Source organism: Schistocerca nitens, chromosome 5 (assembly GCF_023898315.1).
Source record: "Schistocerca nitens isolate TAMUIC-IGC-003100 chromosome 5, iqSchNite1.1, whole genome shotgun sequence".
In the NCBI taxonomy this organism is placed as follows: domain Eukaryota; kingdom Metazoa; phylum Arthropoda; class Insecta; order Orthoptera; family Acrididae; genus Schistocerca; species Schistocerca nitens.
The window spans coordinates 218325456-218341648 of NC_064618.1; positions in this window are offsets into that span (position 1 = coordinate 218325456).

Below are 16193 nucleotides of genomic sequence, written 5' to 3' on the forward strand. Positions count from 1 at the left end.
TTCAGCATCCTGGTCGTCCTTTGCGCCTTCTTCATATTTGTGACTTCGCTTCGGTCTAGTATTTTGGTTGCTAGCTGGTATTATTCAAGTAATGCACACTTTTGCAAATTGTCGCGAATGTGCATCAAGTTTCTTGTGTACTCGAAAAGTTACTGCAGGGCGTGGACAGCTTGCAGTGTCTTTCAGGTACTTTTGTTAGTCTGACTCTGTAGATTTCATGCCGTTATATTTTTAATGTCTCACTTGTCATTTCGCGTTAGTAAATCTATGAAACACGGCCTATTGGTGTAAAAGTTCGGGCTTAGGCTTTACTTGGCCACTGGGGCGCAATAACCTGTCGTATAGTTACTTACGGACTTCACACAATTCCAGAGAAATCCTTAAGCCATTAATTCAATACGTGCCTTTCTTTTAAAATACTGCTAAGGTTTCTTGACAGCAAAATTTTAAAATTTGGTACTGCCTTTAATTGTGATTTTAGTATAAATGTTCTTAGCATTGTCCATACAGCAGCTTACCTTACTTGAATTTTTCAGTTATCTAAATTGTACATGATTATATGAAAATATCTTTTTGGTTTAAGTAAAGGAGCGCCGTATATAGGTATAAGTTCCATCTATGTTTGAAATTTTTGCTGTAAATTTCATTATAATCACTCACGGATTATTGCATTTTAGGTGACTTTCATGCAAACTTAAAGCACCTTCACCGATTGTAAGCTTGTCTGCATGTCCACCAGCCGTTATTTCAGTTAACCTGTACACGTTCTTACTTATTTGAATACCATTGAAGTTCAATGTTTGTAAGACTTGTAGCCCTCTTAAAATGTTGTGATGCCTTCTTTACCAAATTCCAGCGAAATCCTTAAGAACTTTGACAGTTGTAAAGCATGTTTACACGGTCAATGGCCTTTAATTCAGTACATGCATTGCTTTTCAAATACTCTACGTTTTGTTCAGCTATATCTTTGGTTTCAGCATTTATGTTTTTAATCTTTAATTGTTTCTTGTATTTGTTTATCATATTATCATGCCCTTTAATCCCGTTTTGCAGTTGATAAATTGGTCCTTTGATTTCCTTTCATGCCAGTGAAGAAAGTCACAAGGCGCTCCATTATTTAGTAGCAATTTGATTTGTAATCCGTTTTTCGTCACTGCAACAATTCAAAACTTTATTTGTGCAACTCACTTATTATATGCTCTGAATACGTGATACTTATCGTATTTATCTCTTGCTAACTGCTTGTCCTACTAGGTTTCTTTTTAAGCTTTAGAATTTATCGTTTCCTGTTATTCCATTATTGCATTATTGGTATATTTGTGTCATTGTAAAGATTTTGACCGGTTTTAATGAAATGTTGTTAAATATGCTTTATGGTGCCTTTCCACTTCCCAATCAGCTCCCTACCACTTCACATGGGTCTCCGCAAAGTCATCCAATTCATCCATAGTTGGGAAAAATGCCTTGCATCGCGAGATAAATCTGTACAGAAGAACTGATGCCAACTTTCGTTGTCGTAGATTTATTTTTTCGACGTGATAACCACATCTGTATGGCTACACTTCATATAGCTAAAAAGGAGTTGAGTCTATAAAACGCACAAAAAACCATGATAACCAATTTGGCAACAATAAATCTCGAATGCATTCACGTACTCTCTGCACACTGTATGAACGTACAGAAAGTAATATTTTCGCCAAAGGTAACCCATTCTGTTTCCTAGCAAACAGTGGTCCGACTGCATTGTGTGGCTGCACATTGACGATATTGGGCAAAGTTTCTTGTCTTTATAGCTCGAGGACATCGCAGAATGTGGTGAAACCGTGGTCACTTCTCGCCTGTCAAAAGTTACTATGTCACCTGAATCTCATCATAAAAGAACCTTCAGGTTTGTTATGATAACTGTGCAGGACAAAATAGAAATCTCATCGCATGATGCTTCTTTTGGTGTAGATGATAAATATTGGGAGACAGCTGATCTTTCTTCCGTGCGGACACTCATAAGTCTTATAACAGAGATTTTGGCATTATCGAGAAAAGGAAGAAGGTTTGAAAAGCATTGGTGCCAGATGAAGTTCTATGTGTGATACGAGATGCAAAGTACAAACTTTCAGCACTTTCTGCGTGAAGGCAACGATTTCTTTAAAGCGGCAATGGAATACGATCTACACCTGAATATAGCTTTGAAGTTCTTCCTCGAATAGGGATATTAAAAGTGATTTTTCGCTAAATAAAGGACATCAATATTACGAAGAGAGGTGCTTGGACACCATAACTTGCAAGGGAACTCTTCCTCTTTTCGAGGCATGAACACTGGGCTAGAGTACCTTAAAAAGAAATATTTATAGGTCTTGATTGATTTTTGGTTGCAAAGTATTATGCGAGTTTCATAGAATTATGCGCCTCAAAACAGCAAGTGCATATTTCAATTGGACTTACTGATTTTTAATTGCACGTTTTGTTAACATGAAGTATTTGTATAATTTATATTACTGGACTTCACTATCGTTGTTTCGTACGAATTCAGTATGTTTCACTGCGTTTAGAGAGCCGGCCACTGTGGCCGAGTGGTTCTAGGCGCTTAAGTCCGGAACCGCGCTGCTGCTACTGTCGCAGGTTCGAATCCTGCCTTGGGCATTAATGTTTGTGATGTCCTTAGGTTAGTTAGTTCAAGTAGTTCTAAGTCTAGTGGACTGATGACCTCAGATATTAAGTCCCATAATGCTCAGAGCCATTTGAACCATTTGCGTTTATAGAAATAAATTTACTTTTGATCACCCTGGCTTAAACTTTTTTCCTATTTCATCTGGAAAATCTAGCTTTTGGGGGTCCCTTGTCCCAAAATAATTATTTCTTCGATCCACTCACATATCTGGGAACCTGTTCCATATGCTCGGACCTGCATTAACAGTCTACTGTGAGACACTGTGTATGCCCTTCAAGCCCTCTCCAGAAATTTTGGAAAACGGAACCTGCCTGTTGCCCTCCACCCATATTTCACAGGATGTAGTGTGAGATAAGGAAAAATTGAGTTTCGCACGTGTGAAACTTTCGAAATGCGCGCTGAATAAAAAAAAGTTCAAATGGCTCTGAGCACTATGGGACTTAACATCTTAGGTCATCAGTCCCCTAGAACTTAGAACTACTTAAACCTAACTAACCTAAGGACATCACACACATCCATGCCCGAGGCAGGATTCGAACCTGCGACCGTAGCAGTCCCGCGGTTCCGAGCTGCAGCGCCTAGAACCGCACGGCCACCGCGGCCGGCCGCGCTGATTAAAAGACAGAAGCTTTTCTGTCTCATGGAAATTAATTATCTTTGATCTCAGAATGTGCTTAAGAATGATGCAGTAAACCGATGTGCTTGTTGAAAAAGCCATTTCACAACCAGTCATAGATCAATAGTAGATTTTTCCCATAGTTTGTATGCATCTTCAGGTTGTTGCTCATAGATCAGAATAGATATGTTCCCCAATAGCCTTTTTGTTTCAGAAAGAACATAATGCTTTGTGGTTCGGCATGGCGGTGACAGGGCATAAATTACGAGCACAGCGTGAGGCGAGCCGGAACAGAGGGCTCTCTCGTACGTGGCCTGTCACGAGCCGAGGTCATAAATCAGCACAACTTTGGCTGCCGCCAACTTGGGACACTACGCCAGGGGGCGCTGCCTGCTGGGAAGGAAGCAAATCACCTCAGCCGCTGCGAGATAACTGAGACCTCCAGCTCCGATCCAGCTGTTCCACGGCGAGTGTTCTTACCAACAAAAAAGCAACCTGTCTCCCTCTTCGTAGCAGTTAATCTGCTTCATGTAAGTTTGAGCGTGACAGTGCGTAGATTACTACATTTTCAATAGTTTATATGTCACGTAACTTGCACGGTAATTAGAAATGAACTGGTGTAGGAGTATTCACGTTATCTACAACTTCTACAACAACTTTTCTTGTCCCTTCCCTTGCCAAATATTCAACTGCGCAATGATTTACGTACTGATTTCCTGCCATCTGCTTAACCACCCAATAAAATCATAATCCGATACAAAGTGCTTATAGTAAGGAAAACTCATTAAGTCCTAATTTTTCAACGTCGTTCCTACCACGGTAGTGTATGTTGCTTCCAGTTTCTGTTTCATGTGTCCTTCTTCCAATGTGTGTGCTCTTGCCAAAGTAAACCTTTACCATATAAACTTGGTAACCTATAAAATTTTGGGATTAGTGCCGGAAGTCTGTGACTTGCTACCACGATGGTTCGGTGTACTATTTTGTCTACATTCACACACATACACCTGTAGCTGGTCAGAACACTCAGTGCCTAAATACTGAATTGACATCTGGCAGTTCGCAGAATTCAGTTTTGGTTGTAACTGTATGTACTGTGTGTTAATGCTTCTTTAAAATCTGGTGACGCTCGCATAGCTGAACCAGACGTGTGTTCAAATTAACTACAGCGCACCAGGACCGTGAATTCTACGATTTATTTAGATCTTGGCTGGCCACGGGTTGCCGAAACGCATGGGAGCCGTACGTGTGGACCGAGGCTCGGTCTGTTTCGGCATTCCTCGGTTTTTCCAGGAAGTACCTGGTACAGCACGACACATCACTTAGCATTGCAGTGTGGCATATTTCGGTTGGCACAACTCTCTTCACTGCGGCAGGATCTTGGGGTCAGCACTGTTCACGTGTCGTTATTTGTTGGTGGTATAAAGGACTTTCAGAGGTCCAGTGCCTATTTGCCCAAAAAGGGGCAGACAAGCGACGTAGCGTTACAAGCCTTTAAAAATGAATGGAATGAGAATTCTCAGTTATATATGATGCAATCGCTTAGTCTTCTGGTACCGAAAATTTGCTATGAAAAAGTATTACAATACATTGTACAAATATTTCCAGGTTTAATTGACAATGAAGAGCAAAAACTTACAATGATCAGCAGCCAGGATTCATTGGTTTGTGCAAGATGCACTTTGTGCAAATTTTTCAGGGACGGAGTACGTGAAAGAATTGGTAGTACGAACAGCAAAATTTCTGGAGTCCCACGCACTATTCCGCTGATGGACTTTTACGAAGGGGGTAGGATCTTCAAAATGCTTAACGTCAAGAGGCATGCATGGAACAACTTTTCGATTTAAACCAGCTGTTGTTGAATTTATAAAGGAAAAAGAAGCTTAGGAACGAAAATTAAAACATCCGGGTCGGATTGCAGACCTCGCATTTTATGTGCACTTGACTGCACTCTGCCCGCAAAAGGTATTGAAAGGTGAGAAATAGCTTATATCTGATTAAATCAGGATGGATTTAAAAATGAAACCGAACTGTTGAATGGCCAATTTCTGACAAAAACACTCTAGTTCCCCAAGTTCATTGGTGTTAAAGAAACCAAAAATCTGAAGGATTCACTGTGGTCAACTGCTTTCGAGACTATTTGCCATTACAGTTGAAAGCGCCCTTGTGCATCTGCAGATGTAATTGACTGATCTGTGGTGCAACTCACACTTAGAACGCAAATCCTTTCACATTAAAGCTGGCCATGTCATTTACACTGTTTTCATCAGGTAGAGTCAATGTCTCCTTAATGAAGTTACAAAAGTGTTACAGTAATTCCATCATCATATGTGTGAGTGAAAGGCTTTTTTTAAATTATGAAACCAAACAAGTTACAATTACGTGGCAATCTGAGTACGACCATTTTTGAAATTTTCTGCGTCTGTCTATATGCCGACAGTTTGTGTCAGAAAAAATTATATTATCTCTTCAGTGTACCAAAAGTTAATCAAATAACACTGAAAATCTGTTCTTGAGAAATATATGAAACCAAGTCTTATGCAGTGCAACTTGTTGCCATCTAAACACAGCACACTTGCAGTCTGCCACCTCTCCCTCTTCTCCCACTAAGTGTGGCGTGGTGGTGGGGGAAGTGTGCAACCAGGTTGAGCACTTTGGTATGAGAGTCACGGCATGGCTCAAGAGCCAAATTCTTAGCCTCACCTGATTTACATATCAGTTTCACTGGTATACTCCAAAAACAAACCTCTTTTAATATCAGGCATTTCTCCTGAAGTAATTAAAGTACAACAGAAAAAATGTTGTGTGTGGAGGAAAATGCAAGTCATTTCACGGTTCAACAAACTATTAAAGGACTATGTAGAAGTAATTTGAGAATCCAAAATGGTTCAAATGGCTCTGAGCACTATGGGACTCAACTGCTGTGGTCATAAGTCCCCTAGAACTTAGAACTACTTAAACCTAACTAACCTAAGGACAGCACACAACACCCAGCCATCACGAGGCAGAGAAAATCCCTGACCGCGCCGGGAATCGAACCCGGGAACCCGGGCGTGGGAAGCGAGAACGCAACCGCACGACCACGAGATGCGGGCTTTGAGAATCCATGTGTCCTTCATAGATTACAAGTAATACTTAGATTATACTAAGTGCAACTTGCGCAAAGGCTTTCTACAAAACAGCCCACTTCAAAACCTGTTTCATGTAGACGGTTACTACCCTACAACTCAGTCTCTACACATTTCAAACATTGAAAATTTCGGATGGAATAGGTGGGACTTGTAGGGGATCAAATAATTCTGAAGGGAGGATAATTAGATCATCAGTAGTCTGTCTTTGAGTTGCGTAAAATTTGTATAGTACATAATTTTCGGATACTGACAAAAACCAACAGGTACAAGGCTTAAAGAATAAGTAACGGATAAAAAATTTTTCTGGCTGAATCTATCATTGAACAGGCAACCGCATATGAAACTTATCGTGGGGAAATTGTGCTCCCAGAGTAATTATAATGAAGCTAATAAATTAAATACTTCGTACTCTATAAAATAATTCTGAGCTGTTGATTGCATTATGTGGTAAAATGAATCAAACTGTTGTGTACTACTGAATGTGTCATTCATCACGGCAGGTCGTCCGCGACTGGAACAACGGCAGCGGTGCTGTAAGGAACCTGTTTCCTTGTCTCTATCAGTAATGAACGAGGCATAACTCTACGGCAACAGGTCCTACTAGATATTATATTATATTCACATTTTCCCCACATCCTCTTGAAATTTTAAACTGTCGATGCGTAAGTAGACAGTCAAAACATTATTTCTGACTCTACACTATAATTGTAGGATATCGATTGCCTTTTGTGGTAAACTGTTCGAACTGCTGTCTGCTGTTACATGAGTCATTCATCAACGGTGCTGGTGGTATAATGTACCGATTTACGTACATCTGTCAGTGGTTAGCACACTGGACTCGCATTCTGGAAGACAACGGTTCAAACCCTCGTCCTTCCATCACGTTTTGGGTTTTCCGAGATTTCTCTAAATCGCTTCAGGCGGGCACGGCTGACTTCCTTCCCTAGCCTTCACTATCCCGATCGGATCAATAACTTTGCTGTATGGTCCCCTCCCCCAAATCAACGAAACAATCTGATGATGTATATTTAAATATCCATTTCTTTTGAGTCATCAGTCTACTGACTGGCTTGATCCGCCCCTCCACGGATTCCTCTCCTGTGCCAACCTCTTCATCTCCGAGTGGCACTTGCCACCTACGTCCTCAATTGTTTGCTGGTTGTAATACAATCTCTGTCTTCCTCTACAGCTTTTGTCCTCTACAGCTCTCTCTGGTACCATGGACGTCATTCCCTAATGTCTTAAGAGATGTCATATCATCCTATCTCTTCTGCATGACAGTGTTTCATACACAGTCCTTTCCTTTCCGATTCTGTACAGACCCGCCTCATTCCTCACCTTATCACTCCATCTAGTTTTCAACAGTCGTCTGTAACACCATATCTCAAATGCTATTATTCTCTTCTCTTCCGGTTTTCCAGCAGTGCACGATTTACTGGCACACAATGATGTGCTCTAAACGTACACTAGTGGTTATTAAAATTGCTACACCAAGAAGAAATGCAGATGATTAACGGGTATTCACTGGCCAAATATATTACACTGCAACTGACACGTGATTACGTTGCCACGCAATTTGGGTGCATAGATCCTGAGAAATCAGTACCCGGACAACCAGCTCTGGCCTTAATAACGGCCTTGATACGCCTGGGCATTGAGTCAAACAGAACTTGGATGGCGTGTACAGGTACAGCTGCCCATGCAGCTTCAACACGATACCACAGTTCATCAAGAGTAGTGACTGGCGTATTGTGACGAGCCAGTTGCTCGGTCACCATTGACCAAACGTTTTCAATTGGTGAGACATCTGGAGAATGTGCTGACCAGGGCAGCAGACGAACATTTTCTGTATCCAGAAAGGCCCGTACAGGACCTGCAACATGCGGTCGTGCATTATCCTGCTGAAATGTAGGGTTTCGCAGGGATCGAATGAAGGGTAGAGCCACGGGTCGTAACACATCTGAAATGTAACGTCCACTGTTCAAAGTGCCGTCAATGCGAACAAGAGGTGACCGAGACGTGTAACCAATGGCACCCCATACCATCACGCCGGATGATACGCCAGTATGGCGATGACGAATACACGCTTCCAATGTGAGTTCACTGCGATGTCGCCAAACACGGATGCGACCATCATGATGCTGTAAACAGGACCTGGATTCATCCGAAAAAATGACGTTTTTCCATTCGTGCACCCAGGTTCGTCGTTGAGTACACCATCGCAGGCGCTCATGTCTGTGATGCAGCGTCAAGGGTAACCGCAGCCATGGTCTCCGAGCAGATAGACCATACTGCTGAAAATGTCGTCGAACTGTTCTTGCACATGGTTGTTGTCTTGCAAACGTCCCCAACTGCTGACTCAGGGATCGATACATGGCTGCACTATCCGTTACAGCCATGCGGATAAGATGCCTGTCATCTCGACTGCTAGTGATACGAGGGCGTTGGGATCCAGCACGGCGTTCCGTATTACCCTCCTGAACCCACCGATTCCATATTCTGCTAACAGTCATTGGATCTCGACCAACGCGAGCAGCAATGTCGCGATGCTATAAACCGCAATCGCGATAGCCTACAATCCGACCCTTGTCAAAGTCGGAAACGTGATGTTACACATTTCTCCTCCTTACACGAGGCATCACAACAACGTTTCACCAGGCAATGCCGGTCAAGTGCTGTTTGTGTAAGAGAAATCGGTTGGAAACTTTCCTCATGTCAGCACGTTGTACGTGCCGCCACCGGCGCCAACGTTGTGCGAATGCTTTGAAAAGCTAATCATTTGCATATCACAGAATCTTCTTCCTGTCGGTTAAATTTCGCGTCTGTAGCACGTCATCTTCGTGGTGTAGCAATTGTAATGGCCAGTAGTATACATTCTCAGAAATTTCTTCCTCAAAGAAAGGCCTATGTTTGATATTAGTAAAATTCACTTTGCCATAATGCTCTTTTTGCCATTACTAGTCTGCTTTTGATTTCCTCCTTCCTCCGCCCGTCATTGGTTATTCTGCTGATTAGGTAGTAGATTTCTTTAACTTCATCTACTTTGTGACCATCAATCCTGATATTTAGTTTCTCGCTCTTCTCGTTTCTGCGTCTCCTCATTACTTTCGTCTTGCTTCGATTTATACTCAGTGCGTATTCTGTACTCATTACACTGTCCATTTCGTTCAGCACATCATTCACTTTCGCTCAGGAGAGCTATGACTTCAGCGAACCGTGTCACTAATACTCTTTCACCTTGAATTTCAATCCCACTCTGTTATTGGTTCTTCGATGTGCAGACTGAACGGTAAGGGATAGAGACTACATACCTATCTTACACCCTTTTTAATCCGAGCACTTCATTCTTGGTTGTCCAGTCTTATAGTTCCCTCTTACCTCTTGTACGTATAGTATATTACCCGTCGTTCCCTGTAGCTTACCCCTATTTTTCTCAGAATTTCGAACATCTTTCAACATTTTACATTGTCGAACGGTTTTTGCAGGTTGATAAATCCTACGAATGTGTCTTGATCTTTCTTTAGTCTTGCTTCCATCACCAACCGCAACGTCAGGATTGCCTCTCCGGTGCAATTACCCTACCTAAAGCCCAGCTTATCAGTATCTAACACATCTTAAATTTTCTTTTCCATTCTTGTGTATATTATTCTTTTCAGCAACTTGGATGCATGAACTGTTAAGCTGGTTGTGCGATAATTCTCGCACTTGTTATCTCTTGCAGGCTCGGAACTGTGTGGATGATTTTTTTCCGAAAGTCAGATCGTATATCGCCAGACACCAACGTGAATAGTCGTTTTGTTGACACTTTCTGCAATGATTTTAGAAATTCTGATGGTATGTTAGCCATTCCCTGTGCCTTATTTGATCTTAAGTCCTCCAAAGCTCTTTTAAACTCTGATTCTAGTACTGGATCCCCTATCTCTCTAAATCAATTCCTGTTTCTTCTTCTATGACATCAGACAAATCTTCCCCCTCATAGAGGCTTTCAGCGGATTCTTTCTACATATCTGCTCTCTCCTCTGCATTTAACAGTGGAATTCCAGTTGCACTCCTAATCTTACCAACCTTGCTTTTAATGTCACCGAAGGTTTTTCTGAGTTTCCTGTATGCTGAGTCAGTCCTTTAAACAATCATGTCTTTCTCGATTTCTTCTCATTTTTCATGCAGCAATTTCGTCTTAGCTACCCTGCACTTCCTGTTTATTTCATTCATCAGCGACTTGTATTTCTGTATTCCTGAATTTCCGTGAACATTTTTGTACTTCCTTCTTTCATCGATCACCTGAATTATTTCTTCAGTTACCTATGGTTTCTTCGTAGCTACCTTCTTTGTACCTACGTTTTTCTTTCCAACTTCTGTGATTGCTCTTTTTAGAGATGTCCATTACTTTTCAACTGTTCTGCCAACGAGCAATTTCTTATTTCTGCATCTATAACCTCAGAGAACTTCAAGCGTATCTCGCCATTCCTTAGTGCTTCTGTAACTCACTTCTTCATGTATTGATTTTTGCTGTCTAATCTCTTAAACTTCAGCCTACTCTTCATCATTACTGCATTGTGATCGAGTCTGTATCTGCTCGTGGCTACACCTTGCAATCCAGTGTCCTATTTCAGAATCTGTGACTGACCATGATGTAATCTAACTGAAATCTCCCTTTCTCACACGGCCTTTTCCAAGTATACCTCCTCCTCTTGTGTTTCTTGAAGAGAGTTTTCACTATTATTAGCTGATGTTTATTACAGAACTCAATTAGTCTTTCCCCTCTCTCTCATTCCTTGTCCCCAGCTCAGATTCTCCTGTAACCTTTTCTTCTGTTGCTTCGCCTACAGCTGCATTCCAGACCCCCATGACTATTAGATTTTCATATCCTTGTACATACTGTATACTCTTTCAATATCCTCACATACTTTCTCTATCTCTTTATCTTCAGCTTTCAACGTCGGCTTGTGTACCTGAACTATCACTGTCGATATCGTTTGGTGTTGATTCTGATAATAACAACCCTGTCACTGAACTGTTCACAGTAACACACTCTCTGCCCTACGCTCCTATTGGTGACGAATCCTATTCCCATTATAGCTTTTCTATTTTGCCATTTGCTGCTTCTGTTGACATTGCCCTATACTCATCTGACCAGAAATGCTGGTCTTCTTTCCATTCCACTTCTCTGACCCCTACTGTATCTAGATTGAGCATTTTCATTTCCCTTTCCAGGTTTTCTAGCTTCCCTGCAACGTTCAAGCTTCTGACATTCCACGCCCTGACTAATAGAACGTTATCCTTTTGTTGATTATTCAGTCTTTTCCTCATGGTTACCTCTCCCTTGGCAGCCCCCTCCCGGATATCCGAATGGGGGAATCTTTTGCCAATGGAGGAACCATCATGACACTTTTTCAATTACAGGCCACATGTCTTGTGGATAAAGATTATATGTCTTTAATACAGAGGTTTCCATTGCCTTCTCCATCCTCATGCCATTGACCATTGCTGATTTTTCAAGCTTTAGGGACAGTTTCCCACCCCAAGGATAAGAGAGTGCCTGAACCTCTGTTCGCTCGTCCTTTGACAAGGCCGTTGGCAGTATGAGGGTGACTTCTTACGTCGGAAGTCTTCGGCTGCCAATGCTGATTAATAATTAAATTGTAAGCGGTGGCGGGTTTCGACCGTGGGACGTTTTGATTACTAATTAAAGAAGCTACCCCTGCACCATGGGTGGGCATGGTTCCATATTATAAATAACATTTAATAATTCAAATGAATTGCTCTAATAGTGACCCATTTTGATATAAATTTGCACATAATTTTTTTCTAATTTTATTGTAGTTGATTATATCCTAGATTGAAAATCCAACAAAAATCAATGAACGCTTGTGTGTCATATACTTCAAGTCGGTCAACTTGATGAAAAACAGAAAAGATAATAGATTCACTGTTAACCATTAAATCTGCAACACCAAGAAGGTGGCACACGACGAACGTCGAGTTAGCATTATGACTACTGTATGTCTGACCACACAAATAATTAGATTTCAATGATCCTCACAAATTGGATAGGAATAGTGCTGTCCATGTACTGTATATAAAGAAACGTTGCTCATCAGGTTTCTCGATCAGAAATCGCATCTGAATATTGGTTGTTTATGAAAAGATCATGTTTGGCATCAAGCAGGAATGATAATCATCTACCATCATGCATTGTAATTCAACTGCAGCAAGACTGGGTCTATCAAGGCGGCAGTTCATCACTCCACGATATTGCTGCTCGTATTTGTCAGAATCAGTGGGTTCAAGAGGGTGTATTTGAAACGATGAGAACCTCAGTGGCCCCATGTGACTAGCGCCCAAGAGGACTGATACTTTTTGCTCCACGCTACAGGACCATAGGTCAACATCTTGGCGCTTGTCCCAGGAAATGGATGCTGTGAGCACCTTGGATTGTCAGCAAAGTGACCATTATTACATCTTCCTTTGATGAGGCAGCAGAGAGAGGTGTGCCAACAGACGGGAACCAACAAGAAGACTGGCTCCAGGTCAGCTGTCTCTGAGTTCCCTATCATGATGAACAGAGGCTGAAGACCTCAGCGGCTCCACGTGACGAACCCCCCCAAAGGGCTGGCACTGTTCGCTCTACCCTACAGGACCATAAATTAACGTCAGGAAATAGGCTTGTTTGTAGCAAGACACGTAAAGACACAGGTAATGTGATGGTGCCTGTAACACCGTGGATTAACTGCACAGCTACATCTTTTGCGACGCTCTTTGACAAGGCAGCAGAGTGATGTGCACCAACAGAGTGGATCCAAAAAGAAGACTGGCCTCAGAACTGGCACTGCATCAACTGATACCGCCCAGTTCCGTGTAAATATCTTGAGGAATGTGACGATGAGAACGTTAGAGGCCCCACGTGACTAGCGCCCGAGAGGTCTGAGATTGTTTTCTCTACCTTAAAGTATCATACAGCCATGCCAAGTACCTTAGGTCAGGAAATGGGCTTCTTTGTAGTAAGTCATGTATCGACACAGAGAATGTGGCGACGTCTGAAGCACCATGGTTTGTGAGCAAGGTGATCATTATTGCTGCTTCCTTGGACGCATGGCGAGAGAGTGAGGCGCTCTGACATGTGTTAACCCACCAAGAAGACTGACCACAGTAGTGGTACCACATTGCGCTTTCAGATGTGTCCCACTTCTGTATACAATGTTATGACATATGTATCTGTTCTGGAAGCTCTGAGGAGAACGAAAGTTTCCTCATTCCGTCACATGGACCCAACACCTGGCGTGGTCGTGTGGCGTGCCATTGGCTACACAACACAATCACCTTTGGTTGGCATAGCCGGTAATATGGATAGCAGGCGTTACATTTCTGGCGTGTTTATGCCAGTGGGGATGCAGTTTGTCGCTGGAGAACATATAAAAGACGATGTTATCCATTTTTTATCTCAGTTAACTGCAGAGGACCTGCACTGCATGCAGTCTGCGTACTTCAAACTCGCAGGCTCTTGATCAAACCATAATTGCGGTAGTCATTCTTTTTGTACTGAAAATCTAAAAGAAAGTTCAAAGGATGGTCAGTCGTAATCACCAAACATATTACTGCATGTCGTTTCATTGTCTAAAAGAAAATTTCAAATTTTGCGTATTTGTGTTCATTTGAATGAGAACCTGGCCCTAAGAGCATCCTGCTAGTTCGGTAAATTCTTGCCGACCCAGGGCCGTCGAATACGAAGGACGTCTAGCGACCATGGGAACCATAAGCGAACATTTTGTAGTTTACATTAGTAGTTCTCCATGACTTGATCTATCAAGCTTGACATTTGTCACAAAGGCTTTGAAACACACTGTATAAGTATGTATGCTTCGATGGCTGGTGACAGTCTCATTAAACCCATTTGGTGTGTGCTGCCAAATTACTTAAATAACAAGTAAAACGTTAAAACTCTAAATCCAGTGACAGTTCGATATGCTGCAGTGACCTTGCTCAGAACACTGACTAATTAGCTGGGGAGTGTGGGCGTCAGAACATCGCATTTTTAATTATGTTATTTCTTAGGTTTTATTAGCCCTAAAATAGCAATAACGAGTGTCTGGACAGAGGGAAGGAATGTATGGTAGGGTATTTGTAGAAGGAAGAGCACGAAAAAGTGCTGTACTATAAATTTTTATTTATTCCGACTGGTTTCATTCTTCGACCATCATCGAGGAAGTAATAAGAACAACAACCTTTCACAATTCATAAATCTTGCAACATGAGATTAACTTCCTTGTTACAGTCACAATAATGTGCGCAACATAATAATGAAGCTTCACAACGAATTGATGACACCCATCCAGTGGCTGAGGCAATTTGTTTTCTGCCACTGTTTTGGAGTAGTAAAGGGACCCATTCAGCGCACTTGGTGGCTTTCTTGTGAACCTACTTTTGTAAGTAGAGAAATGTCCAATTTTAGGTATAATATGTATTTCATTTTCTATTTTTAAAATCTTATTTATTTGATTTATTTTTTAAGTTTTAATAAATCCAGTGGTAGGATATTCCCTTAAGAATTCCATATGAAAAGCATAAAATAACATTATTAATCAATACACAGGGCGGCAATTATTGAACTATATGAAAACTATGTAAATTAGTTACAAACTACAGCGTGCATAAACTTTATTCAACGTCAACAGTCGGCAACACAACACAGAACAATGCATCAAAACAAATGTTCAGTTCCTAGTGCTATGAAATGTGGAAAATAAAAACACCAAGTGGTAATTATAAGATGAGGAACAGCACCAAAAATGGAACAGAAACTAGTATGTAGGAAACCGTTCTTGCAGAAAATAAGGGCGAAACGCGTATGGCACGAAAATTGTGTCATTCAGTTGTAGTTAAGATGGTCGATATGTAAAAACTAACAATGTACTGGAATAATTTTAAGAACATAGTTAGAAACATCCTTTTCATTAGCAGTAGTTGTTTGGCCATTAAATCCAAGAATGCTTCCTTTACTATCATTTATATTACTATAAAATTTAACACCACTTTCAATAACACCAATTTTATCAATTTACATGTGAATATTTGGGTTTCTTCAGTGACTAAACGTTTCTAAGCTGTTCAGAGTATATTGACCAACAGGAATTTCTATTGCCACTTTATCATAGCACAGTATATTGTTTTTCGATGTCATATTAAAAATGTTGTATAAAAAAACAAGTGCAACAATACTATAGCTGTCTCATATAGGTACAGTCTATCTTTTTTTGAGAACAATGGACTTACTAAATTGAAATAGCTGACTCATTTATACTAACACAAATAGTATTAAATAAATGAAAACAGATTGCAAACCAACAATAAGAATTCCATAGAAAAACTCAAAAATTTAGTATGGCAAACACTTGTCCAATTCTATTCAGTGTCAATAATAGGGTCAAATGGATGTGGAAAGAAAAACTGTACTGACTAAAAACTATACTTTAGCTCCAGGCTAGTTATTGTGAAAAAAAAAATTAATCATCTGTGTGTTTAGTCTAGAGGTTTACATCAGCCAAAATATCATGAATACGTAAAAATGGGCAAGAAACCTGAAGATAAAAATAATGAGAAAATTGTAACATCTACTAGAAAATTAAGAACTTATAACTTAAGGTGAATTTCAAGATTATTTGTTTCTAGTATTTGGTGACTTCTCGAAATTCAGGATATGGTTGGAGAATATTGTACTAGATGTAGACATAAGGGAATAGATTGTTTTCATTTGGCTCAGTCATATACAAAAACACCAACCAATTAG